The sequence below is a fragment of the Lithobates pipiens genome, unplaced genomic scaffold, assembly GCF_037356315.1.
Source record: "Lithobates pipiens isolate NorthernLeopardFrog02 unplaced genomic scaffold, aLitPip1_a1.2 Scaffold_18, whole genome shotgun sequence".
Lineage (NCBI taxonomy): Eukaryota > Metazoa > Chordata > Amphibia > Anura > Ranidae > Lithobates > Lithobates pipiens.
The window spans coordinates 407,423,561-407,451,387 of NW_027507758.1; the positions used below are offsets into that span (position 1 = coordinate 407,423,561).

At 42.4% G+C, this 27,827-nt stretch overlaps 1 protein-coding gene across 1 annotated transcript in view; it reads right to left on the reverse strand.

Annotated features, from left to right (window-relative positions):
- Positions 1–27,827, reverse strand: part of KCNMB2 (potassium calcium-activated channel subfamily M regulatory beta subunit 2) — an 828,748-nt gene that overhangs the window by 797,261 nt on the left and 3,660 nt on the right. The window contains exon 2 of the mRNA XM_077487943.1: positions 9,293–9,504. The gene's annotated coding sequence lies outside the window, so the exon portion shown is untranslated. The remainder of the gene's footprint in view (positions 1–9,292; positions 9,505–27,827) is intronic.

Genomic DNA, 27,827 nt, shown 5'->3' on the forward strand with positions numbered 1-27,827 from the left:
GGACTGGCCTACCGGGATACTAAGAAATTTCCTGGTAGGCCGTCTGCCCTGAGGCTGCTTTGATCTATGGCTGTGTTTCCCTTCTTCCCTCCCTCTCTCCTCATTTTTTTGTGTGTCCCACACAGCGGGCATCTCCCGCTGTGTGTGACAGAGCTGGGTCTGTGTTCGGTGGCGGTGCAGCGTTGTAACAAGGTCCTGCCTCCTAGGCCGTTGTCTCATGTGATTCAATCAGTGTTCCATCTATTCTAGACTATCACATGAAACCGCCTAGGAGGCGGGACCTTGTTACAGAGCAGCACCACCGCCGAACAAAGACCCAGCTCCGTCACACACAGACGGAGATGCCAGCTGTGTGTGTGTGATCCAGCCTGGCAATGGTGAGTTTGATGAGCAGTGAGGCTGCATACATGGGCACAGTGAGGCTGCATGCATGGCATGGCAAGGCTGCATAGATGGGCACGTGATGCTGAATACATGGGCAGGGTGAGGCGGCATACATGGGCACAGTGAGACTGCATACATTGCCATAGAGGCTGCATATATGGGCACAGTGAGGCTGCATACATGAACACGGGGAGGCTGCATTCATAGGCAAAGTGAAGCTGCATACATGGGCACAGTGAGGCTGCATACATGGTCAGGGCGAGGCTGCATACATGGTCAGTGAGGCTGCATACATGGTCAGTGAGGCTGCATTCATGGGCAGGGTGAGGCTGCATACAGGGTCAGTGAGGCTGCATACATGGGCATGGGGAGGCTGCATTCATGGGCACAGTGAGGCTGCATACATGGGCATGGTGAGGCTGCCTACATGGGCACAGTGAGACTGTATTCATGAGCACAGTAAGGCTGCATACATGGGTACGGTGAGGCTGCATACATGGACATGGTGAGGCTGCATACATGGGCAGGGTGAGGCTGCATATATGGGCACGGTGATGCTGCATGCATGGGCACAGTGATGATGCCTACATGGGCAACGTGAAACTGAATACATTGTCAGTGAGGCTGCATACATGGACACAGTGAGGCTGCATACATGAACACGGTGAGGATGCATTCATAGGCAAAGTGAGGCTGCATACATTGGCACAGTGAGGCTGCATACATGGGCACAGCGCGGCTGCATTCATGAGCACAGTAAGGCTACATACATGGGCAAGGTGAGGCTGTATACATGGGCATGATGAGGCTGCATACATGGGCATGGCAAGGCTGCATACATGGGCACAGTGAGGCTGCATTCATGAGCACAGTGAGGCTGCATACATGGGCAAGGTGAGGCTGTATACATGGGCATGGTGAGGCTGCATACATGGGCATGGTGAGGCTGCATACATGGGCACAGTGAGGCTGCATTCATGGGCACAGCAAGGCTGCATTCATGGGCACAGTGAGGCTGCATACAAGGGCATGGTGAGGCTGCATACATGGGCACAGCGCGGCTGCATTCATGAGCACAGTAAGGCTACATACATGGGCAAGGTGAGGCTGTATACATGGGCATGATGAGGCTGCATACATGGGCATGACAAGGCTGCATACATGGGCACAGTGAGGCTGCATTCATGAGCACAGTGAGGCTGCATACATGGGCAAGGTGAGGCTGTATACATGGGCATGGTGAGGCTGCATACATGGGCATGGTGAGGCTGCATACATGGGCATGGTGAGGCTGCATACATGGGCACAGTGAGGCTGCATTCATGGGCACAGCAAGGCTGCATTTATGAGCACAGTGAGGCTGCATACATGGGCACGGTGAGGCTGCATACATGAACATGGTGAGGCTGCATACATGGGCAGGGTGAGGCTGCATATATGGGCACGGTGATGCTGCATACATGGGCAAAGTGAGGCTGAATACATTGTCAGTATCGCTGCATACATGTACACAGTAAGGCTGCATACATGAACACGGTGAGGCTGCATTCATAGGCAAAGTGAGGCTGCATACATTGGCACTGTGAGGCTGCATGCATGGGCACAGCGCGGCTGCATACATGGGCAAGGTGAGGCTGTATACATGGGCATGGTGAGGCTGCATACATGGGCATGGTGAGGCTGCATACATGGGCACAGTGAGGCTGCATTCATGGGCACAGCAAGGCTGCATTCATGGGCACAGTGAGGCTGTATTCATGAGCACAGTAAGGCTGCATACATGGACAGGGATGCTTAATTTAATGGCACAGTTATACTGCATACATGGGCAAAGTGAGGCTGCATACATGAACACGTTGAGGCTGCATTCATAGGCAAAGTGAGGCTGCATACATTGGCACTGTGAGGCTGCATGCATGGGCACAACGCAGCTGCATTCATGAGCACAGTGAGGCTACATACATGGGCAAGGTGAGGCTGTATACATGGGCATGGTGAGACTGCATACATGGGCTTGGTGAGGCTGCATACATGGGCACAGTGAGGCTGCATTCATGGGCACAGCAAGGCTGCATTCATGAGCACAGTGAGGCTGCATACATGGTTGGGAGGCTGCATTCATGGGCACAGTGAGGCTGCATACATGGGCAGAGTGAGGCTGCATACATGGTCAGTGAGGCTGCATACATGGGCACAATGAGGCTGCATTCATGGGCACAGTGAGGCTGCATTCATGGGCACAGTGAAGCTGCATATATGGGCACCGTGAGGCTGCATACATGGTTAGTGAGGCTGCATTCATGGGCCCAGTGAGGCTGCATACATGGTTAGTGAAGCTGCATTCATGGGCACAGTGAGGATGCATACATGGTCAGTGAGGCTGCATACATGGGCCCAGTGAGGCTGCAGTGATGTGCACAGTGAGGCTGAATTCATGGGCACGGTGAGGCTGCATAAATGGGCAGTGAGGCTGCATACATGGGCACAGTGAGGCTGCATACATGGGCAGTGAGGCTGAAGTCACTGGCACAGTTAGGCTGCATACATGGGCACAGTGAGGCTGTATTCATGGGCACAGTGAGGCTGCATACATGGGCAGGGAGGCTTAATTTATGGGCACAGTTATACTGCATACATGGGCAAAGTAAGGCTGCATTCATGGGCACAGTGAGGCTGAAATGATGGGCACAGTGACGCTGAAATAATGGGTACAGTGAGGCTGCAATGATGGGCACAGTGAGGCTGCAATGATGGGTATATTGAGACTGCATTGATGGGCACAGCGAGGCTGAAATGATGGGCATAGTGAGGCTGCAATGGACACAGTGAGAGTGTATTGATGGGAACAGTGAGGCTTTATCAATGGGCACTATAAAGCTGCATATGATGGGCACGGATAGGCTGCATTTAATGAGCACAGTGAGGCTGCATTTGATGGGCAGTGGTGAGGCTGCATTTGATGGGCAGTGGTTAGGCTGCATTGATCTATTGTATCATGTTTGCAGTCTCTGACCATCTTTTGTATCATGCCCGCAACCTCTGACACCTCCTGTATCATGTCTGCAGTCTCTAACCATCTCTTTTATCATGTCCGCAACCTCTGACCATCTCTTGTCTTATATCATGTCTGCAGTCTCTGAGGGGGAGTCTAGAGAGGGGTCAAGAGTGGGAGTGTCGCCGGGATGGGGGTCATGAGAGAAGTTGGATGTGTGTGGACTGTGGAGAGGAGAGAATATAGGATAAAACCAGAGCCAAACAAGCTGGATCCGACTGACTGAGCCCTGCATGGTGCACCAGAGAGGAGGTCAGTGACAGCTCCACCAGGCCAGTCTGAGAATGGTCACTGATGTAAGGGGAGAGTGAATACAATAATGTAAGGGGGCACTGATATAAAGGTTTCCCACTAATATTAGTAATCCAGCCCCCTGGTTTGGTGTTTTCACTCTGCGGAAGGTGGTCTCTGGTCAACAGAGTCAGTCGTCCCTCCACGTTTCTCAGAGTTCCTGGTGTCCCTATATGCTTTCATATCTGTCTTCTCTGCCTATAATATACACTTCGAATGTGCTTTAAAATGCACGTTTTCCCTTTCACTAACAAAAAAATAATGACGTTATGCTGTCTGGCTGATATAATAATGCTATGGGGCTGGTATGATTTTTTTTTTCCAGGGCTGATTTTTATTCCCAGTCCGGCCCTGGTACAATGTACCCCATACTACATTCTACTCGCTCCCTAAGATCCACAAAAATTATGTGGAACCTCCCAGTAGACCCATCATTTCAGGAAATAGTGTCATCATGGAGAATTTATCTAGAGTGGTGGACAAATGCTTAATACCCTTTGTGTTATCCCTACCCTCCTACGTTAGGGATACTATTCACGCTTTGCAAATAATTGATGAAAACCAAGTCCGCTTGCCAATTTGGTTACTATAGACGTAGAAACTCTCTATGGTTCCATACCACATACCAAAGGATTAGCATGCATTAGGAGAATACTCTCCCAAACCAGTCACCATGAAGAATCTTTTAACAAATTCATACTACTTTCACTCGAGTACATATTGAAACACATGAGGATAAGGGTGTCAAACTGTGCCTACTAGAAAGAGGCTAACGTCATAAATGCCTTAATCAGATAGCTAATACAAATAGACATGATCTGCTATTTTCTCACAAAAAATAAGTAACTACTCCCAATGACTATACTAGAATTATTACCACCTACTCCAATGAACATCTGAAAGTCAAACAAATTTTCAATAAATGTTGGCATAATTTAGCCTCTGATCCAACAATAGGACAGTTTGTCCCTCCAGCCCCTCTTGTTACATACAGACAGGTCTCTTCTGTTGGGGACATGTTGGTCAAAAGGGAATTTAAGGGCCTCCTGCCATGGAGATCAATGCAAACTTTTGGGGATGTTTGCCTGTGGTTCATGGGCCCACTGTCGTTACATGGATACCCGAAAGGGCATAAGGTTGTCTAATGACTGGACTTTTACCCCAGACATTTTATTTCATCATTATCATATCATTTGTTTTCCCCCCTGTTTTTCTGTTTCATTTTGACAACTGCCAGACTACACTAGTCGTTTACCTTCTACAATGTGATTGTGGTTACTACATAGGTAAAACCATAAAGAAACTGTGGAAGAGAATTTATCGCCATGCTTCAGCCATGAAAACAAGCAATCCAAACTTACCCCTGTGGAGACATGTGGCCCAGGTCCACAATGGCCGTTTCCCCAGGATTACAGTTCTGGTGCTGGACCGAATACACCCGAGCTCTCAAGGAGGAGATCTTAACAAGATCCTCCTCCAACGTGAGTTTAGTTGGATTTCGGATTTGAATGACACCTCACCCCCAGGCTTGAATGAAGCTTTCAGCTTTAAGCCTTTCTTACAGGGCTTTTTATCCGGAGGCTTTGAGAGAGATATGTGATTCTTCAAATGTTACTACATCTTTAACACCTCCACTTTTTAAGATCGCTTGTATTCATTTATGGGGTCTTTTCTCTTCCTCTCTCTATGATACCTATAACGTGTATTATCATGTACCCATATATTGTCCACATTTGTTTTCAAATGTTCTGTGGCTTTAATCTGTCCATTGTTGCATTTCTCTGTTAACTGTCTACGATTGTAAATTTACCATTATGTATCCTAAGATGTATCCTAAGATGTATCCTAAGATGCTCTTGTTATGTCACTTATAACTGTTTATACTATTCATCTGTTTTTGATTATAAGATATGTACCCATGTATTGCTATGTATTAAAGATCTGCTTCTTAATTTCACAGGCTCTGCGTCCCCTTTCAAGGTTATCCCCCACTGCCTGGCTCGTTTACATCACAGGAATCTGGGTCCAATTGTTCCCCCTTTCCTCTGCTGTTCTGCCCATGAGTTTTGCTAGTGGCTTGTTTGGCAAATGGGTCCCCCGGCATGGGGGGGCTCTGTTCATTCGCCTCGGAGCATTCCCTTGGGCTTCTGTCTCCATTTCCGCTCCGCTGGTTTGGCCCTTTCACCGGTACAAGCATGCGCATACTGCTCCTCCTATTCTGCTGGGGATGTCTCCACCCACTCCCGTGGCCCTGCGACATCCGACACAATGTGGTGACGCTGGAAATCGCTGGAGCCTGGGGATCGTTTATCTGACTAATCCCCAGCAATCCTAGCATCACAGCTGATTTGGGGAAGGTCGTTAAACCTTATGATGAGCCCCCCAGTCAGCTGACGTCTACCTTTCCTAGGATTGAGCCATACCTCCTCATGAGGTGTGTACCATTAGATTCATTGATCTATATATATTCAGACACATTCATTAAGCAGTTGCTACACAGCCAGGATCCTACCACCGCTCAAAGGAAAGCTGTTTTTGCTGACAGTCAAAAGTAGGTTTACTATGTTTATTTCTACATGGCTTATTTTTTTATTAGACTTTACGATACTATAGCTACCTGTACATTCCAGCCAAAGTCATTCAGGTAGTTTGTATAATACATAGACTACTTTTTTGCTCTACACCACCATGTTTAAATTGTACTTATTCTATACTAATGCGCTAATCTATCCACATGTATGTGTCTAAATGACACCTGCACGAGTAATCCTTCTCTTGCCCTTGTAGCATGTTCTAACTCTGTTACATTCACAATATTTATATAATGCACCTCTTTTGTTTAGGGGCTGACCTCGGCTTCTTATCGATCCTTGTGGACTCTTTAGCATGACTGCGCCCCTCCCTCCCTTAGCAGATTTTCTCTCCTCTCTCCTTTTACTCTCCTTTTTTAAATTGCACCATGGTGAACTACATGCCATTGTTTGGCTAGAGGACATTGCATATGTTTTCCATTCACCTTGGAGAGCCCTTCCTTAATGACACATGCGATGGGGCCACCTGAGATGCAGACCCTGTTTTAAGCAGATTCTGATGTGTATTTGGACTTACCTCATGGTTACTCTGTGAGTACTACCAGACCTAAATTTGTTTGCCCCTTATATCCCCTATGTTGTTCCCTAGATTGTTGCTTATACATCTTTTATTCTAACACCATGTGTAAATATATATACATATATGACTTTTTGATTTGATGATCTTTTTTATGCCATTGTGTTACTAGACAATACAGCTTGCTTCAAACCAGCCCCTGAAGAAAGAATTTAACAATTCAAACATATTCCGAAACAAGTTGGGATTTCTGTATTCATGTAAATTGATTGGCCTCCCACTATGAGACCAACCTCATGATTCAGAATTTAGCTGTAGATTGCTGTAGCATGACCATCAGTTTCTGATTTTAATATTTCTATACGTAATTGTACGTCTGTAAACCAATACATTTTGTACTACTGTTTTACATACACTTCACACTCCTTTATCTGGTATCATCCCTTGCCCATAAAATCCCTGGGGCATCTCTTTTGTCTTTTTGTTTTTTTTATACTCATTCACATGGGGAGGCGGGATCTGGGAGCCCCCCTGTTAAAGGGTACTTCCAGATTCTGATAAGCCCTCCACCCACTGATGAGGGACCCCAAAGCACCCTCCCTATGTTGAAGGCATGTGGCCTGATATGGTTCAGGAGGGGGAGTTAGTGCTCCCCCCCCCCTTTCCTGGCCTGCCAGGCTGCTTGCTCAGATAAGGGTCTGGTATGGATTTTTGGGGGACCCCCACGCAATTTTTTTACATTTTGGTGTGGGGTTCACCCTTAAAATCCAAGCCAGACCCAAAGGGCCTGGTATGGATTTTAGGGGGGACCCCCATGCCATTTAAAAAAAAAAAATAGGCATGGGGTTCCCATTAAAATCCATAGCAGACCTGAAGGGCCTGGTATGGATTTTGAGGGGGACCCTCACACCATTTTTTTTATTAATTTGGGCATGGTATTCCCCTTAATATCCCTACCAGTCCCTGAAGGGTCCGGTATGGACTGGGGAGGCGCACGCCATTTTTTAAATAGATTTTTCATCTATATTGCCGGGATACGGCAATTTTAAATTACATTTTTTCCTTAACAAATGTAATTTTGTTAAGGGATGGTAATAAACATTGGATGCACTACTTTACAGGCATGCCTGTTCACATGTTCTTGTGTGAACCGAACTGGGGGGTGTTCAGCTCATCCCTAATTTCGATGTCTGTAGGACCTTAGATTGCTGGAGTTGTGGGGACCAGTATAGCAGCATGGATGTAATATGTAAATATACAAAAACAAGTCCCCTAGACCTAAACTAATAATTAACAACTGTAGTGTGGGTACAGCCCCAATACAAGGGGTTATTTTCAGGTTTTGTGAAGTTGGCTTTAAACTGTAGGGAAACTACAATAAAACACCTGCCTTCCCCCTCATTGCCATGATAGCAAAAAAAAAAAACTGCTGCCTACCACAGTGTTATAGACCACTTACCCCAAGCCAGCTGGCATCCATTGCCATTTAACAGTGGGCCAAACAGACTTAACAGAGTGTTTAGTTGGCGCTCACCAGAATATGTAATTGAGAGGGTCAAGGCAATGTTACCTGTGAAGACATGAGCCTAGGACACTATCTGGCATTGGTTCATTGTATGGTGGAAGAGATGAGGAAATAACAAGCACAGGAAAGAATAAAACTGTCAAAGAACTCACAAAGCTTCCAAAAATAATCATAATAATGGGCCCAAAAATATTATTATTATTTTAGAGATAATTTTCACCTTGGAAATTTGAATCACTGGCTTTTCTGCTTACTACATTTCTAAGACTGCTGATATCCATTGTTGATGTTAAGTTCCCCTTTATATCTTGGTATACTGTAAGAGAATGTGTTTTACAAAAATTAAACCCTTTTAGCATGCTACATACCGAAAAATCATCTTACATAAAACGGCAGTACCAAGAAGATTGTAGCAATGAATTATATGAGACTCTGATTAAGGAAAATTGCAGTTCTTGTTGTTTATCTCAGTTTCCATACTTCCTGGAAAACATTGCCTGTTCACTGGTTGATTTTTACTTGTTTACTGTTGCTTGGAGTTGCTCTGCAAATGCCCTGATTTCTGTAATATATTCCCATAGCACTACCCCTGTAGGTGCTGCTGAATTTAACTGGTTCCTTCCCAAGCAAAACAGAGGCCACCAGTCACCCAAGTAACAGTCCATTCATTCCAATAAACAGTCTAGAGATATGTATTTTTGTAAATTATTGCTTGCAGAACTTTTACCAGGAGAGGAATTAGGGCATGGGATACTCCAAAATGGTTAGAACATAGCAATTTGAAGACAGTCTTCTCTTTAAGCATTTGCGAACACTGAACAGTATATTCCCTCACAGATTAAGACCATGGTGAGAAATCATGCTGGCATTTGGTGGTGCAATCTTCAGAACACTATACAGTTACAGGGATCACTTTTAAGGTCTTTACTCACAAGTCCCCAGGACTTCCTTCTTCCTCTGGACACCACTCAATGAGGGATACACAGTTCTTCTTTAGACCATAAGACCATGAAGAAAACTTGAAATCAGATCCAGGCTGTTTCTAGGTCACAGCACTGCAGCCCCTGGAGCCTTGCAGAACAGCAACCCAATCCTTAAGCTTCCTCACAGGCAACAGCCCCCCTGGGCCTAGGAACTCTCCTTCCTGGAAAAGACAAGGGGTTTGGACTTATTATGAGCTTCCCAAACACCATCTGGGCTGAAATTGGCTAGGCCCTGGTCAATATAGGCTGATTATTTGAATTATCCCTCCGTAAGCTCTTTGAGAGGCAGGGGAAGGCAACCAAACTCCCAACCTGTGAAACCCTGAAAAGACCAAATGAAACAACCTCTGCTCCCTTGATTACAGCAGGAGCCAAAATCTAAATTTACCTAGCAACTTCACTAGTAGAGCGCTACAGTCCTTTACTCTCACTGAGGTCAAGCCAACAATTTTTAAAGTGACATTGTTACTATAGTATACAACAATTGAAGGAATATCAGAAAAGAAGTTAGTAAATACTTACCTTTCTTTCCACTGCATCACTAGATTCAGATCTGCAGATATCTTCCACTGAAGTCAATGCTAAAACCAACACTTCTAAAAATGCTGCATCTTACATAGCTTTCACTGGATCCTCTCTTTGACCTCCATGTCACTACTACCTCCTGTAATAGAGGTCAAAAGGAGGAACCAGTGAGAACTGCAGGGGGCCCAGATGACTGACAATCTCAGAACTATAGGCTTCAGCGTTGACAATCAGCCAGGAGTTCAGTGGGGTGGGCAGAAGGAAAAGTAAGTATTTGCTGATGTCCTTTACAGGTATGCTTTCAAGTGAGATGTAAACTAGAGCAACTTAATAATTTTAAGAGCTTGACGTTTGCTATTATAGCCATTTTTTCATTTTTTACATGACTACTGTTACAGCTACAAAGCACAAAAAGTTTGCATGCAAATGTTACCTTTACTAAATTAGACACACTCACTATTTGATTTTCAAACGCAAATTATCAACATCAAATTCTACGCAGGTAAACTAATGTATTATTGTTATCTGTTTCATTTTCATACTATTCGTTTTTGCACATTACACAAATCAATTGCTTTATGTCTTCAGTTTACAGAGAGAGCAAGCCAAAACATTTGGAGGATATCTGCCTAATTATAGGAAGAATGTCACGCTATTAAAAATGTTGGGAGTATTGGCCCCATACCCATTAGAACCTAACAGCATGATCTACATTTTCAGTTCAATAAATTCATTAAGCTAAAAGGATACTGTGTTGGCATAAATATTCAGTCAGATCCATTATTTTTCCCCATGAACATGGACTGAATTCAGTTGAATAAGGTAGAAACGTCTTATGCACAATGTAAGCATTTACCATATTTTAGGACTTAAAGCTCAACCACCGGCACAAAAGCTTTCATTCAAATATATTCCTTTATTAGCCAAAAATTATATAAATCCACTTTGTATGCACCAAATCCCTTTACAAATCCAGATATAATGTAAAAGTATGATGATATCACCATTGTGCTGCACAAGGCCTGTGCTGTGTTGAACTGTGGGAGGGACCCAGCAGGCCCATCTATAGCCATACAAAGAACTGCAAAAATGCAGGACTTTGAGTATTCCAACTAGGAACCAATTTTAAAATTCACAGACATGTATTAAAAATATATAGAATTTTATTATAACAAAAAAATAGATACTAATTCCATAAAAGATCCACTTTCATAAAATGTTGACGACCAATCACAAAAGATCCATTAAAATTCCTGGACAACACAGATGCTTGGATTTATTATATTAAGATGCACATATGCACCCTAGTATGAAATTATAATTCCCTTTGGTCTGTGCTTTTTGCCCCAAAGCTGCTTTTTCAGGACTTTGGACGCTTGTCACGTCAAATTTGTCATCAGAGGAAAAATATACTATGGCCAATGTATGGGTAGCATCCATCTAACAGAAGGGGGAGAGGACATAGAAAAGGGTTCCTGTACTACTTTTGGGGTGACTTCAGGCGACTTGCATTGACTTCTATACAGAAGTCATTTTGCAAGCAGCCGCTGAAGTCGAATGCCAGTCGCCTGAGACAGTCACGCTGCAAGTCGTGCTGCCTCAGTGTGAACTGACTCTTAGGGTACCAAGATGTAGAGTAAACAACCAATTTGAAAAAATATACATTTTATTTAAACATTTACAAGAATCACATATTATTTCTTTGGACATATACAACCACTTCTTACTCTACATGTTTTGCTCAGAGGAGCTTTTTTAGGAGTTTTTTGAGAAGTGTCGCATGAAGTATTATAATATATACGAAAAACAACAATTGTAAATGGATATGCTTAAAAATTGCCATGAGTATAATTGCATGGCATGTCAATAGGACATGCCTATATATATTTTAAAGAGAAATAATCATACATTTTATAGAATACATTTTATGTAAAATAGTGATGAACCGAAAAGGAATGCCTACTGGATGCTTGTATTCATAAAACACTAATTATAGATGCATAGACCGAAGCCAGGATTTTATGAATACAAGCATCTGGTAGGCATTCCTTTTTAGTTCATCATTATTTTGCATAAAATTTATTCTATAAAATGTATGATTATTTTTTTATAAAATATATATAGGTATGTCCTATTGACATGCCATGCAAATTTTACTCATGGCAATTTTTAAGCATATCCATTTACAGTTGTTGTTTTTCTTAAAGTATATATTACTTCATGCGACACTTCTCAAAAAACTCCTGAAAAAGCTCCTCTGAGCGAAACATGTAGAGTAAGAAGTTGTATATGTCCAAAGAAATAATACGTGATTCTTGTAAATGTTTACTGCAATTTTAAAGAATTGTTTGAATAAAATGTATATTTTTTCAAATTGGTTGTTTACTCTACACCTTGGTACCTCAAAAGTCCTGCCTTCCTCTTCTCTTCTTTTTCTTGTACAAATGGGATGTGGTACCGATTTGGGATCTCTTGTTGCCCAGTCCCATAATACATATTCTGATAAAAGGATAATGTATGATTATAGGGAGGAGTCCATTGTCCTCATCAATATGGGGTCAAGGTACTTTGCCATGGGGTCCCCCCTGACAACATACACCCCTCAGATGAGGCTTGTATGAATTTTTGTGGGGGACCCCAAACATTTTTATTTTTTTGCATGGGTTCCCCCTTGACAACCATACCAGACCCTCATCAAGGATAAGGTCTAGTATGAATTTCTAGTAGGATCCCCATTCGTTTTTGTATAGTAGTCCCCCATTACCATGTTATGATAATGAAGGGAATCCCCAGTCACTTTGCCTATAAACAAGTAAGCTGACAAAGCTGTAATTTGCTGGCAATTTTAACTGTATGTATTTCTTTGTAAATTTCAGTTTTGCTGTAATAGGTTGCATACATCATACAAATGCACCACCTGACAGGTAGATTAAGGGGATCCCCCAGGTATGTTATTTAACCCTTTTGCTGATACAGCCTTTTTTGTGTTTTTTGCACACATTTTTGGAAAAGGATCTTAAACATTATATTTTCTGAAAGCTGACAGGCAGGTGTAACTTAATTTTTTTACAATTGTAAAATATAAAAGTTCCCTATGTGATAATTTTGTGGTGACAAAAAAAGAGACACCAGGGGTCTATAAGAACCCTGATGTCTCACCTGACCTCCAGTAAATTTAATGCAGTGCAGATCACACTGCATCAGATTCTTCTCCAACCATACATGCTGGGAAGACTGACATGGGGACCTGGAAGTGACATTTTACATGTCGCTTTGGGATCAACAAGAAGAAAGGGAGGGGAGTGGATACATGTCTGCTCAGATCTACACAGCAGCACCCGGTATGTCAGTTCCAGGTGCACCAGTGGGCATGTGGACCCTGGGGTGCATTGCAAAAGTGCACTCGTGGGTTGGGCATTACTGGGTGCATTTGGGGGCAATTTGGTGGCTTCCCAGCCACCAGATCACTTCTATCTGACAACCGGAAGACGGCTTGTAAGATATACACACTCTATGGAGGCTGCAGCTATCAGGAGTATGTGTAAGACCCCCCGATGACTTCAACAAAAAGGTGACCATCTGCACACAGAGACCATCTGCGCTTCAGCTCCTGTTCTTCACCTGTAGAAAACTTGTTTCGTCCTTTTCAGGGCTTAATAAAAGAGGCCTCTACAATTAAGCCCCCCAAAGAGTGAAACACATTTAAGAAATTTTTGAGTGTCTGAAGGACATTCTATTAAATATGAAAATGTTCATATGTTCATAAAAAAATGATCTTATTTCTTTTTTTCTTCTTAGATGCAACTTTTTTTGTAACTCTGTTTCTGTAACTGTTGCCACTAATAAAGCAATATAAAAAGAGGATAATCAGATTTAAGGTAGCTATATACAAAGGGATTGAAATGCCTAGAAGAAAATTCTGATTTATTGCTTTATCAACTGAAATAAATATATAACAAGCTGCAACATTTCAGCATACTGAATCCCTTGATCCACAATATGAATTCTACTGTTGCACAAAGAGACTGTAGCACAAATGTTCTAAATTCTGTATATGTAGCACTACCCCTGTAGGGGCGTCAAGTAAAAGGGTCCCCCACTGTTGCACAGTCAGTCACTCAGCATTTTCTTCTTTCATTCGGACACAGAAATCAGTTTTTGGCTTGTTTTGTTGTTTTATTAGGGGATGATAACTTGGATGGGGTAAAGGATTATGGGATGCCCAGCATGACAACAATTCTGGGAAACTTCCTCCCTATTTACAAGCTCCTTTTCTTCCTTCCAGCTGCACAAACGTTGTTCCTCTTTGCACAGCTTCTGCTACTAGTTCACTCCTGAGGAAAATGACAGGCTTTTTGTCAGTTAAGGGAACAGCCCTTTACAGACAGGAACTCTCAGTCCCTTGAAACATAGCACATATGGTGTAAAACAGCACATCACATCTCCTACTTCCCTGTAGCAATTGATCCCAGTTCCAATCCCCAGCAGAAAATACTAGCCTGCCTGCTGGCTTCTCTCTTCCCAGTCCTCCTGACTGACACACAGATGGAGACTCCCCAGAGCAACGTTTACATGAAAAATTGGCACACCACGGTCTTCAAGAGAGTACTTCTACAGTTGGCACTCTCTCCCCTAGTCTATCCCTGCACGTGCTGATCTACTCACTGTCTACCCTTGCCCTTTGCTCTACCTCTCCGGCTTAAATCCCTTCAACTTCCTCCTGTGGTGGGACCCTTTCAGGCCAGATTTCCCAAGCTCCAGATGTCCCTCCCTTTGGTGAGGGTCTCTCAAGGCCTTCCTCAGCTTTGCTTCTCCATCTTCCCCCTGAACTCCCCCACTAGCATGGTCCATGTCTATTTAAGGGATTATTTAGCTCCCTGCCAGGCCCACTCCTGGGGATTGGCTAAAGGTCTCTAAATATTCATGACAACTCCTCCTTACCTCCACCCACTAGTTCCAGAACACTCTCCAATGTTCTAGACACAGGGGGAGGCACCAGAGAGCTGCCAGGATGAGTGATTCAGCCCTGGCCTCTTATAACCCAGACCTTGATTCAGTCACTCAGGTTTATCAAAGAGCCAGACTATGTTTTACCTCACAACACTTCTAGTAGCATACAATAGAGGGTGCTACATACACTATTCTGTCCAAAGTATTGTGATACTTGCCTTTACACGCACATGAACTTGCATTCCATGGCATCAGATGGCATCCCAGTCTGGGTCAGTAGGCATCCCCTATAACAGCTTTAACTCTTCTGGGAAGGCTGTTCACAAGGTTTAGGAGTGTGCCTATGGGAATGTTTGACTATTCTTCCAGAAGTGCATTTGTGAGGGCAGACACTGATGTGGATGGGAATGCCTGGCTCGCAGTCTCCGCTCAAATTTATCCCAAAGGTGTTCCACAGGTTAAAGTCAAACTCTGTGCAGGCCAGTCAAGTTTCTCCACCCCAAACTCGCTCATCCATGTCTTTATGGACCTTGCTTTGTGCACTAATGCACAGTCATGTTGGAACAGGAAGGGGCCATCCCCAAACTGTTCCCACAAAGTTGGGAGCATGAAATTGTCCAAAATGTCTTGGTATGCTGACGCTTCAAGAGTTCCCTTCACTGAAACCAAGCCCAACCACTGAAAAAGAACCACACACCACAACCCCCCTTCCACCAAATGATTTGGACCAGTGCACAAAGCAAGGTCCATAAAGACATGGATGAGCGAGTTTGGAATGGAGGAACTTGACTGGCCTGCACAGAGTCCTGGCTTCAACCCAATAGAACACCTTTGAGATGAATTAGAGTGGAGACTGCGAGTCAGGCCTTCTTGTCCAACATCAGTGCTTCTGGAAGAATGGTCAAACATTCCCATAGACACACTCCTAAACTTTGTGGACAGCCTTCCCAGAAGAGTTGAAGCTGATATAGCTGCAAAGGGTGGGTCAACTCAATAGTAAACCCCACAGATTAAACTTGGGGTGCCATTAAAGTTAATGTGCGTGTAAAGGCAGGTGTCACAATACTTTTGGTAATATAGTGTATGTTTGGTTTAAAGTATTTAAAGTGATAGTAAAACTTTGATTTTGCTTTTTTGTTTTTAAATAACAAACATGTTATACTTAACAGCTCAGTGCAATAGTTTTGCACAAAGCAGCTCCAATCTTCTTTTCTCTGGGCATCCTGACAGTGCTCCTGGCTCCTCCCCATTGAGCAGTGCCCCCAGAGAAAACTGCTTGCCCTGGGGGCACTGATGTGTGCTCACTTCCAAGCCGCTGCTCCATTAGATATATATAGAAAGGTGGCACAACCCCCCCTCTCTCCTCATTAGCCTGCTGCATGCTCGCCCAAGCCGCTGCTCTATAATTCCAAAGGTGGTCCCCCCCCCCCCCCCGCTCCTCATTGGCTCACTAGCTGTTATTGACAGCAGACAGCAGTGGGAGCCAATGGACTCCTGCTGCTGTTTCAGCCAATAAGCCGGGGCTGTCATGAACATCACTGGACTGGGGCTCAGGTAAGGATTGGGGGGCTGCTGCACACAGAAGGTTTTTTACCTTCATGAATAGAATGCACGAAGGTAAAAAACCTTCAGCTTTTAGAATCACTTTAATTTCCTGTGGAGTCTAATTCATTTTATTTAAAACCTTTTTATATCTGCTAAAAAGATTTAGCATATTCCCTTCAGGACATAGAATGACTCTACAACATTAACATGTAATATTCTATACTTAATCCACAAAACATATTTTGTTGTAATCAAATTGCATAAGCATTGCGATCATATGAATTCAATTTTACATTCAAAGCATGATAAGTGGTGACTGCATTATTTTTGAATATAATACAATATTAGGTATGAACTAATTTTACTAAAAAGGGGAGGGGCTTAAAGGATAGGGTCCCAATTCTGCAGTAAACTACAAAACAACATAAAAAACCACAGTACTGTTTTAGTTTACACCAGATTTCATCTACTAAGCAGGATCTTTATATATGAATCAGAAATAACAGTAGAAAACTAGCAATAAAGTAGAATAGTGTTCCATTAAAAAATAATCATTAGCATTTGTATTGCCGATGATGAGCTCTGTTCACATCTAGGCGTTGCTATTTTACAGAAGTTTTTCGGGCATTTTTTCAGGTGTTTTTTGGGCGTTTTTGCTGAGTTTTTGAAGTTTTCAAGCTTTTTTGTCCAGGCATTTTCAAGGTTAAAAGGTCACCAATGTAAAAGCAGTAAAATGCCTGTAATCTGCCAAAAAAGAAGCTCATGTACATTTTTTGGGCGATTGGCATTTTGCTTTAAGTGGCAGAATACAGAATGTGAACAGGGGCCATTGAAATTAATGTGATTTGTGTTGTTGGGCGTTTTTAGCCCAAAAAACACCTAGATGTGAACGGGTGGACCATGTGGCCACATTAGGCACCCCACTCCCCCTTTGTGTATGTATAGCTGCAGGGCAGAGGATGCCCTGCCCATAGTTGAATGGACAGTAGTGGGTGAGAGTGAGTTTCCTGCTAGGTTCAATCCAAAATAAATTCCGGCACTGCCAAGTCAATTCTGGCAACTTCCCAGGTATGCGTTTGTGTGTTTTAAAAAATCCTTGTTCACACACATTAAAAGTGCACCATTAAGGTTAGCAGGCTAGTTTTTCCCCAGATTAAGTAGCATATTTTTCGTGATATTAAAAGTAAAACACATATTTACAGCAGGTTATGCAGTTTACTCTTACATTAAATTACCATGCAATGAAAATAATTTGGACTAAACCAATGCAATCTAGGTCTCACTGACTGCTTATGAAAATAAAATGTTAATCTCATTACTTTGCTTTTCAGCTTACATAGAAATTAACTTCATTTAATTAAGTAAAATCAAAATCGTTGCCAAATTAAAATGGCATTATGGAATGTGGCTGACATCTACTATAGTTGGCTGATGTTGTACTGCCATCTTGTGTCAGTTTATGTTAGCTTATACTCCTATAATCATGGCATGCTAAAGGTTCTATGCACAAAGCTTTAAAAGGAATCTAACTAGATAGATAGATAGATAGATAGATAGATAGATAGATAGATAGATAGATAGATAGATAGATAGATAGATAGATCCTTATAGGTTTTTTTTTCTTCTAATATTTTTCCAATCAATCCGAACTTTGCTTTCTGTGTGAATTAGCTAATTGGTTAATCTGAGAAATAGCAATAGCGATAGCTCACTGCCTGCTTTTTACCTTTGACAACATAGGATGTTGGAACTTTCAGTGTTGTCAGTAATTCAATTTTAGTTATTTAATGGATGTGATATTTTAACAAATAGTACATTTGTAAATAAGTGCTTTTGAGGCATTGCCAAACTGTTAGAATCACCCATTTTCTGTGTTTTTTTGCTATACAGTGGTCATTCGTTTTAGAGTCATTGCATTTGTCTTCCGTGAATGTTAAAGTGACGCTAAGCCATATCCTTATTCTCCAAAAATAATCCATACACATCCACTGTTTAATGACCCTGTAATACATTTTTAATTAAATCATTAATGCTGTATTTGTCTACCTCTTTGTAATGTCCTCCATGAGCTACCAACACCCCCCACCCCCCTTCCTGTCCACCACCACATCTGTGTTTGTTTGGAACAAGTAGTGGACATTAATTGTGATTATTTGCACTGCTCCTTTAACACTTCAAATCCCAAAGTTCGTAGCCCATAGTCCCTAGTGCACCCCTGGAGCAAACAAGAGTGGGTGCCATGTTTCTACATTCAGTTAAACCATGGAAAATGAAAATAACCACCCTCTAACAAGAAGTCAGATCACTGAAGCAAAAAAATTAAATTAAAAAACATGGAAATTTGAAGGAGGCTGTGAGCAAAAGGAGGTACTTTATTGGATTAGGAATACATTAAATATAATTATTTTTTAAACCAGTTTAGTGCCACTTTAAAGTGGTTTAAAGTTGGGATATTTATGGGTAAATTGTCTTACCATTTGCAGTTCTGTTTATTCTGTTCTGTTGTGCATAATGTAATTTACGCACTCTTGCTATATAATTTATACACTATATAAGCTGATAGGTGACTCCACTGTTCACTACTGCAACTCTGCAAATCCCTTTTCACATACCTACTTCCAGTCAACTCACTAAGGCCCCTTTCACACTGGGGCGGTTTTCAGGCGCTACAGCGCTAAAAATAGCGCCTGAAAAAAACGGCCCCTTTCACTCCAGTGTGAAAGCCGGAGGGCTTTCACACTGGAGCAGTGCGCTTGCAGGACGGTGAAAAAAGTCCTGCTAGCCGCATCTTTGGAGCGGTGAAGGAGTGGTGTATTCACTGCTCCTAAACCGCTCCTACCCATTGAAATCAATGGGGCAGCACGGCTAAAAAGACGGTAAAAAATAGCGGCGCTTTTCCACCGATGCCCGCAGCACTCCAGTGGGAAAGGGGCCTAAGTGAGCATTGCTATATTGATGAGGTCCTCCTGGTACTCACCACTCTTCTAAGCATCTTCAGCAACTTCTACCCCAACTTTCAATCTCAAAACATTTACAGCCTGTCTCACATTGCAGCTAATGTAAAGGCAGAATTCAGGTTGTCATTATAATAATGTTTCAAAATACATTTAATTATTTTTTCAACACGTTTGTAGCTGAGGTTTTATTTTTTTTTAATATTTAGCTTGAATTTAACCAACATTTTTTTTAAACTGACATGGACATTGGCTCAAGAACAAAAATCCAGTGAAAATGAGTGATGACTAATCAAAGGAAATTATTGTTTTATTTGATTTTGTAAGAAGGATCGGAAAGGAAAAAATGGAAAATAGTTAAATGTTATTAATTAAACAAGGCCTGCTTAAGGGCTAGGGTCACCTTTAGAATAAAATAATAATCCTGGTAAAAAAATGTGCATTTATTTATTTATGTATTACTGGAGACTGTAGAGCAGCCTTTCTCAACCTTTTTACCACAGGGGAACCCCTAAAATAATTTTCAGGTATCAGGGGAACTGCGGATAAAACCCATTCATTGGGGGTCAGTGGGAACAATGCCTCTTACTTTGGTGGTCAGTGACAGTGGTGGTAAGAATGGCCCCCTTACAGAGAGCAATAAAGAGCATTGGTGTCATACCACTGGCTCCTCCAAGTGACATTGGCTCAGAACTATGTAGGCACCATCAAACAGGAGGTAAATCAGCCACAGGAACCCTGATTGAGAATGGCTGCTGTAGAGCTTTGCATCCACGATCTGTGGTCTTCCTCTATCTTTGTGCCCATATCCCTGTACAGGCTTTCAGTGACAAATAAACTATGAGCATGCCAAGCAGCACCCTCGGCACTCCATTCAAACTACAAGTTTCTCTGCCATGGTGCCATGTTTGTCATGGTGGAAGATGGTACTTGTAGGTTTTCCATGTTAATGAAAGACACAGCTGTGAAAGAGACCCGCACAGCTGCAATGTTTTCAAAAAGTGACAGTAGGGGGAGGGGGGAGGATTCCCTGCCCTTTATCACAGAGAGGGGAGTGCTGGCAGCAGGAGGTGGGTGCCTAGGAGCATGTTAGATGTTACACCCTAAATATGAGTGTAACATGCTCCTAAAGGTGAACTTATCCTTTAAAAAATCACTGGAATATTTCATATTTTATAGAGAGTTGGTGAATGGGAAAGGGGTTCTTTACATACTATTTTTAAAGAAGTGGGGTTCTCCTTAAAGTGGTTGCAAAGATTCAAGATTTTTCCCCTTAATACATTCTATGCATTAAGGTGAAAAAGCTTCTGTGCTGTGGCTCCCTCCAGACTCCCCTTTTTTCTCACCTGAGCCCGGTCCAATCCAGCAATGTGCACAAGCGCAGCGGCTCCAGCTGTTGTCTCATTCCTCATTGCACAGTTTGGCTTCCTCTGCTGTCAATGAAATCCAGAGACTTGGACAATGGACGCAGCAGCGGGACTTTGGGAGCGAGCCCGCACAGGTTCCCCCCAGGGAAATCCGCTTTCCTTGGGGGCCCACGGAGATGTCAAGTTTGAAGGAAAACCCTGTCTGTGAGAATCGCTTTGATCTATGTACTAGTGCGGTCAGTGAGGATTCAGAGACATTTGGGATACGCTATTTACCTTTCTGAGTTTGTGAGTGGCTTTATTTTTTAATATAATAAATATAATTGTGTGTGTGGTATTACACGATTGAGTGTTTTTTCTTTGTATAGTAAAATTTGAGCTTTAAATGGAGTTGATCATCGGATTGGAGGTAACTGGAAGAAATACATTTCTGACCACCTTAATAGAAATCTTGAGCTCTATATGTCAATCTACAGTGCCTTGAAAAAGCATTCATAACCCCTGAAATTTTCCACATTTTGTCATGTTACAGCCAAAAACGTAAATGTATTTTATTGGGATTTTATGTGATAGACCAACACAAAGTTTCACATAATTGTGAAGTGGAAGAAAAATGATAAATAGTTTTCAAATATTTTTACAAATAAATATTTGAAAAGTGTGGTGTGCATTTGTATTCAGCCCCCTTTACTCTGATACCCCTAACTAAAATCTAGTGGAACCAATTGCCTTCAGAAGTCCCCTAATTAGTAAAGAGAGTCCACCTGCGTGTATCTAAATCTCAGTATAAATACAGCTGTTATGTAGGACCCTCAAGGGTTTGTTAGAGAACCTTAGTGAACAAACAGCATCATGAAGGCCAAGGGACACACCAGACAGGTCAGGGTTAAAGTTGTGGAGAAGTTTAAAGCAGGGTTAGGTTATAAAAAAAATCCAAAGCTTTGAACATCTCATGAAGCACTGTCTGTTCAATCCATCATCCAAAAATGGAAAGAGTATGGCACAACTGAAAACCTACCAAGACATGGCCGTCCACCTAAACTAACAGGCTTGGCAAGGAGAGCCTTAATCAGAGAAGCAGCCAAGAGGCCTATGGTAACTCTGGAGGAGCTGCAGAGATCCACAGCTCAGGTGGAAGAATCTGTCCACAGGACAATTATTAGTCATGCACTCCACAAATCAGGCCTTTATGGAAGAGTGGCAGGAAGAAAGCCATTGTTAACCACTTAACAACCGCCCATTGCCGATTAACGGCTTCAGGGCGGTTGTTTAACTCTGAGAGGCCGTTAATTAACGGCCTCCCAGAAATCTGCTCTCGCGCGCCCCCTGGGGCACGCACACGAGAGCATCCGTGACCGCTGGGTCCAGTGGACCCGGCGCATCACGAATCACGGTAAACGGGCGCTCAGCGCGGCCGTTTACCACGTGATCGCTCCGTCAAATGACGGAGTGATCACTTGTAAACAAACCGGCGTCATGTTATGACGCAGGTTCCTCCCTCCCCCTCTCTGTACCGATCGGTACAGAGAGGGGGAAGAGATCGGTGTCAGCAGCGATGTGGGCTGCATCTGCAGTGCCCACATCGCTGCTCACCGAAAATTAACCCCTCGATTCCCTGCCAACACTCTGCAATACCCTGCCATTACTCTGCATTACTCTGCAATACCCCCATTACTCTGCATTACTCTGCAATACCCCCATTACTCTGCATTACTCTGCAATACCCCCATTACTCTGCAATACCCCCATTACTCTGCATTACTCTGCAATACCCCCATTACTCTGCATTACCCTGCAACACTCTGCATTACTCTGCATTACCCTGCAACACTCTGCATTACCCTGCAACACTCTGCATTACCCTGCAACACTCCGCAATGCCCTGCAACACTCTGCAATGCCCTGCAACACTCCGCAATGCCCTGCAACGCTCCGTAATACCCTGCAACACTCCGCAACACTCCGCAACACCTTGCAACACTCCGCAACACCCTGCAACACTCCGCAACACCCTGCAACACTCCGCAATACCCTCCAACACTCCGCAATGCCCTGCAACACTCTGCAATGCCCTGCAACACTCTGCAATACCCTGCAACGCTCTGCGATACCCTGCAACACTCTTCAATACCCTGCAACACTCTGCAACACCCGCCAATACCCTGCAACACTCTGCAATGCTCTGCAACACCCGCCAATACCCTGCAATGCTCTGCAACACCCACCAATACCCTGCAATGCAATACTCTGCAACGCCATACTCTGAGATACCCAGCCATACTCTGAGATACCCAGCCATAGTCGGTGATACCCTGCAATACCCAGCCATAGACATCCCCCCCCCCTCCCGCCGCCCTCCGGTGCTTCTACCGAATCGCTAATACGATCAAAGACAGAATCTTTTTTTTTTTTTTTTTTTTTCAGGCTTCCCAGCTTAGAGATGAGATGTGGGGTCTTATTGACCCCACATCTCACTGTAAAGAGGACCTGTCATGCCATATTCCTATTACAAGGGATGTTTACACTCCTTGTAATAGGAATAAAAGGGATCAAAAAAATTATTTTTGGGGAAAAAAATGTCAAACTAAAATAAATAAAGTAAAATGAACAATAAAAAAAATGTTTTTTTTTAAAGCGCCCCTGTCCCCATGTGCTCGCATGCAGAAGCGAACGCATACGTAAGTCCCGCCCACATATGAAAACGGTGTTCAAACCACACATGTGAGGTATCGCTGCGAACGTTAGAGCGAGAGCAATAATTCTAGCCCTAGACCTCCTCTGTAACTCAAAACATATAACCAGTAAAAAAAAATTAAATCGTCGCCTATGGGGATTTTTAAGTAGCGACGTTTGGCGCCATTCCACGAGCGTGTGCAATTTTGAAGAGTGACATATTAGGTATCTATTTACTCAGCGTAACTTCATCTTTCACATTATGGAAAAATTGGGCTAACTTTGCTTTGTTTTTTTTTTGTTTTTTTAAGCCCAAAACTGTTTTTTTTTCCAAAAAAAAAGCATTCGAAAAATTACTGCGCAAATACCGTGCGAGATAAAAAGTTGCAAAGACCACCATTGTATTCTCCAGGGTGTTTGCTAAAAAAACATATATAATGTTTTGGAGTTCTATGTAATTTTCTAGCAAATAAATGATGATTTTTACATGTAGGAGAGAAATGTCAGAATTGTCCTGGGTGCTCCAGAACACCTGATGGCGCTCCATGCATGTTGGGCCTCTGTATGTGGCCACACTGTGTAAAAGTCTCACACATGTGGTATCGCCGTACTCGGGAGTAATAGCAGAATGTGTTTTGGGGTGTAATTTGTGGTATGCATATGCTGTGTGTGAGAAATAACCTGATAATATGACAATTTTGTGAAAAAAAAAAAAAAAGTAAAAAAAATCTTGATTTTGCAAAGAATTGTGGGAAAAAATGACAACTTCAAAAAACTCATCATGCCTCTTACTAAATACCTTGGAATGTCTTCTTTCCAAAAAGGGGTCATTTGGGGGGTATTTGTACTTTTCTGGCATGTTAGGGTCTCAAGAATTGAAATAGGCCGTCAGTACTTCAGGTGTGATCAATTTTCAGATATTGGCACCATAGCTTGTGGACTCTATAACTTTCACAAAGACCAAATAATATCCACCAATTTGTACTTATTTTTACCAAAGATATGTAGTAGTATAAATTTTGGCCAAAATTTATGAAGAAAAAATTACTAATCTGCTAAATTTTCTAACAGAAACAAAGAAAAATTCATTTTTTTACAGAATTTTCGGTATTTTTTCCTTTATAGCACAAAAAATTAAAAACCCAGCGGTGATTAAATACCACCAAAAGAAAGCTCTATTTGTGTGAAAAAAAGGACAAAAATTTAATATAGGTCCAGTGTTGCATGACTGAGTAATTGTCATTCAAAATGCGAGAGCACCGAAAGCTGAAAATTGGTCTGGTTATTAAGGGTGTTTAAGTGCCCAGTGGTCAAGTGGTTAAAAGAAAGCCATAAGAAGTTCTGTTTGCAGTTTCTGAGAAGCCATGTGGGGAGCAGAGGAAACATGTGGATGAAGGTGAGTTAAAATAAAGGGGTGGGCAGCTATAAGTCATATAAGGTTTAATATTGAAAAATGTAAATTAATGAATTTGGGAACTAAAAACTTGAGTGCAAGTTACTTGCTAAGGGGAGACCCTCTGGAGAAATTGAGGATGGAAGAGGATCTGGAGGTCCTAGTAGATGACAGACTCAGCAATAGCATGCTATGCCAAACTGTAGCAAGCAAGGCTAGCAAGCTATTAGCTTGCATTAAAATGAGTATTTAATCAAGGAATAAAAACCCTGTTTTGTCCACATCTACAGGATGCAGTCTAATTGTGGTCACTGATCTTCGGCAAGTATCTCCTTAAACTGGAAAAGATCAAAGAAGGGCAACAAAATGAATAAAGGGGCTGAAGGACCCACATTATAAGGAAAGACTATAAATGTATTCTCCCTGGCAATTAAAAGAGAAGTATGGTCAAAGCTTTTTTTGCCCATACTTCTTTTCTGGGTCACAGGAGGCTTTTGCCCTCCTGTGACCTAGAATCAGCCGACGGTGAGTTCAAAATCATAATTTATTGCAGTAAGTGATTATTAACTTTAATTGACCAGTCATGTGAAAAGCAAATTGCTGTTCAATACCCACTTATGCGCAGATAAAATAAATGTACATATTTACTTCATACATAACTGGTTAACTGAAGTAAATATTCACAAAATGTAACGAGTGAAGATTCTAAACTTATTTAGTAAATTGGCCTCACTGTCTCAGCATTCTTCCCCAAACAGGATTCCCACCTGAGTGCAATTTCTTTGCAACATTTTTGCTGCAAGGCACCCTTTATCTTCCAAAACCAGCTCTCCCAATGCCACCAGACATGGCTACACAGGCTTTCCCAAGGCTCCTGTCACATGAGGAACCAACATGTTATGTGACTGGTACCCCGGAGCTTAGTATATGGTTTTAACTTTTTTAAAGAATTGTTTAGATATATTAACAGTAAAAGAGCAAGATCAGAGCACATTGCCCACATAAAAGACGATGATGGCAGGATGGTTACAGATGACACAAAGAAGGCAACTGTAAAAAAGGCTTTCTTCTGCTCAGTTTTTACACAGGAAAAGGAAGGGTATACGACCACAACAGTGTTGTTAGTAACACATCACAGGACGCACCCTTGTGGCTAACAGAGGCCGGAGTCAAGAAAAGACTAGATAAGCTTAGCATAAATAAATCACCAGGTCCAGATGGCTTAGACCCAAGAGACCTCGAAGAAGTCAGGTTATAGCTAGGCCATTATTCCTAATCTTTGCGGACAGCATATTGACACATGAATTGTACCAGCTGATTGGAGAAAAGCCATTCTGGTACCGATATTCATAAAAGGGCAGAGACATATTATTGGAAACTACAGGCCAGTCAGCCTATTACCAATGGTGGGTCAATTATTGTAGCGGATGATAAGGGACTATATTTAAGTATTTGCAGAAGAAAACAGTATTATTAGTAGTAATCAGCATGGGTTTTACGAAGGGTCATTCCTGTCAGACCAATCTGTTAACATTCTACAAGGAAGTGAGCTGTTATCTAGAAAGGGGGAGGCCTGTGGATGTGGTCTATCTGGATTTTAGGTCTGTAGGCATGGACTATAAGGTTTGTTTTTGGATAGAAAACACAGGGGGCGTGTCCAAAGGGTAGTGATAAATAACATGTACTCAGACTGTTCTGGTTTGTAAGTGGGGTGTCCAAAGCCTCTGTCTTGGGACTAATTCTGTTTAATTTAATTTATTCATAAATGACACGGAGGATGGGATAAATAGCTCAATCTCAGTTTTTGCAGACAACACAAAAATAAGCAGGGCAGTAACTTCACATTAGAATATAGAAATGTTACAGAAAGACCTGAACAAAATAACAGGTTGGGCAACTACATGGCAAATGAGGTTTATTGTGGGTAAATGTAAGGTATTGCAATTGGGGGCTAAAATATAAACCCAAACTACTCACTAGGGGAGAACCTCTGGGGGAATCAAGGATGGAGAAATATCTGGGGGTTCTAGTAGTAGACAGACTGAGTAATAGCAGGTAATGACAAGCAATGACAAGCTTCAGCTACCAAAGCTGACAGAATTTTAGCATGCATGGAGGTAGTATAAATTTGAGACTCACCAAATAGGTTGGACCCATTTGCCTTATAGCAAACAGAGTCAGTCATGCCTGTGGGTCTTTTTAGGTGACCTGACACAGTACCATGGACTCTGGTTGCCTCCGGTGTCTCCTTTGGGCTAGAAATCCTTTGGCTATGGCTCTGGGGCTCCAGGAGTGGACAATGTACAACCCATGTTGAAGAAAAGACAGAGAGTTCCTCATAGAATAAAAATCCTTTGGTTTATCAGCAAAAAACAAACTAAAAAACAGCTTACATCATAATAAGACCAAAGCCACTATTGCAATCTTCGGCCTGTTTAGTTAGTGGAGACAGTACATGTAGTTCCACATTCAGCTGGTCATCAGTTCTCAGAAGGAATGTGCTGGAGAGAGTGCAAAAAGAGCAACTAATAAGGGGACTGGAGAACTGGAGGACCTCAATTATGAGGAACGACTCCAGCCACTAAATTTATTCTTGCTGGAGACGCTTGAGAGGGGACATAATAGAGATTTACAAATATCTAAATGGTGATCCCAGCATAGGAAAAAAGCTATTCAGTCTCAGGGAGTATAAGAGGACACAGGGCCACACAATGAGATTTTAGGAGAAGCGGTTAAACCTTAACCTGCGCAGAGGGTTTTCCACTGTCAGGGCAATAAGGATGTGGAACACTCTTCCACAATTGATGGTGTCAGAGGGAAGTATTGATATTTTTTAAAGGACTCTTGGACATGCATTTTAAAGAACACAACATACAGGAATATAGGAAATGATTATCGACACTGACACACGTACACCTACCGAGGTTGAACTGGATGGATTATTATCTTTATTCAACATTACCGACTATGTAAGTGTGCAGTAGCATGTAAGATTGTGATGGTCGCAGTCCTTTTCTGTTTTTTTTTTCTGGACCTCGACAAGCTCAGAGATTGTTGGATATAAATGGAGACGAGTC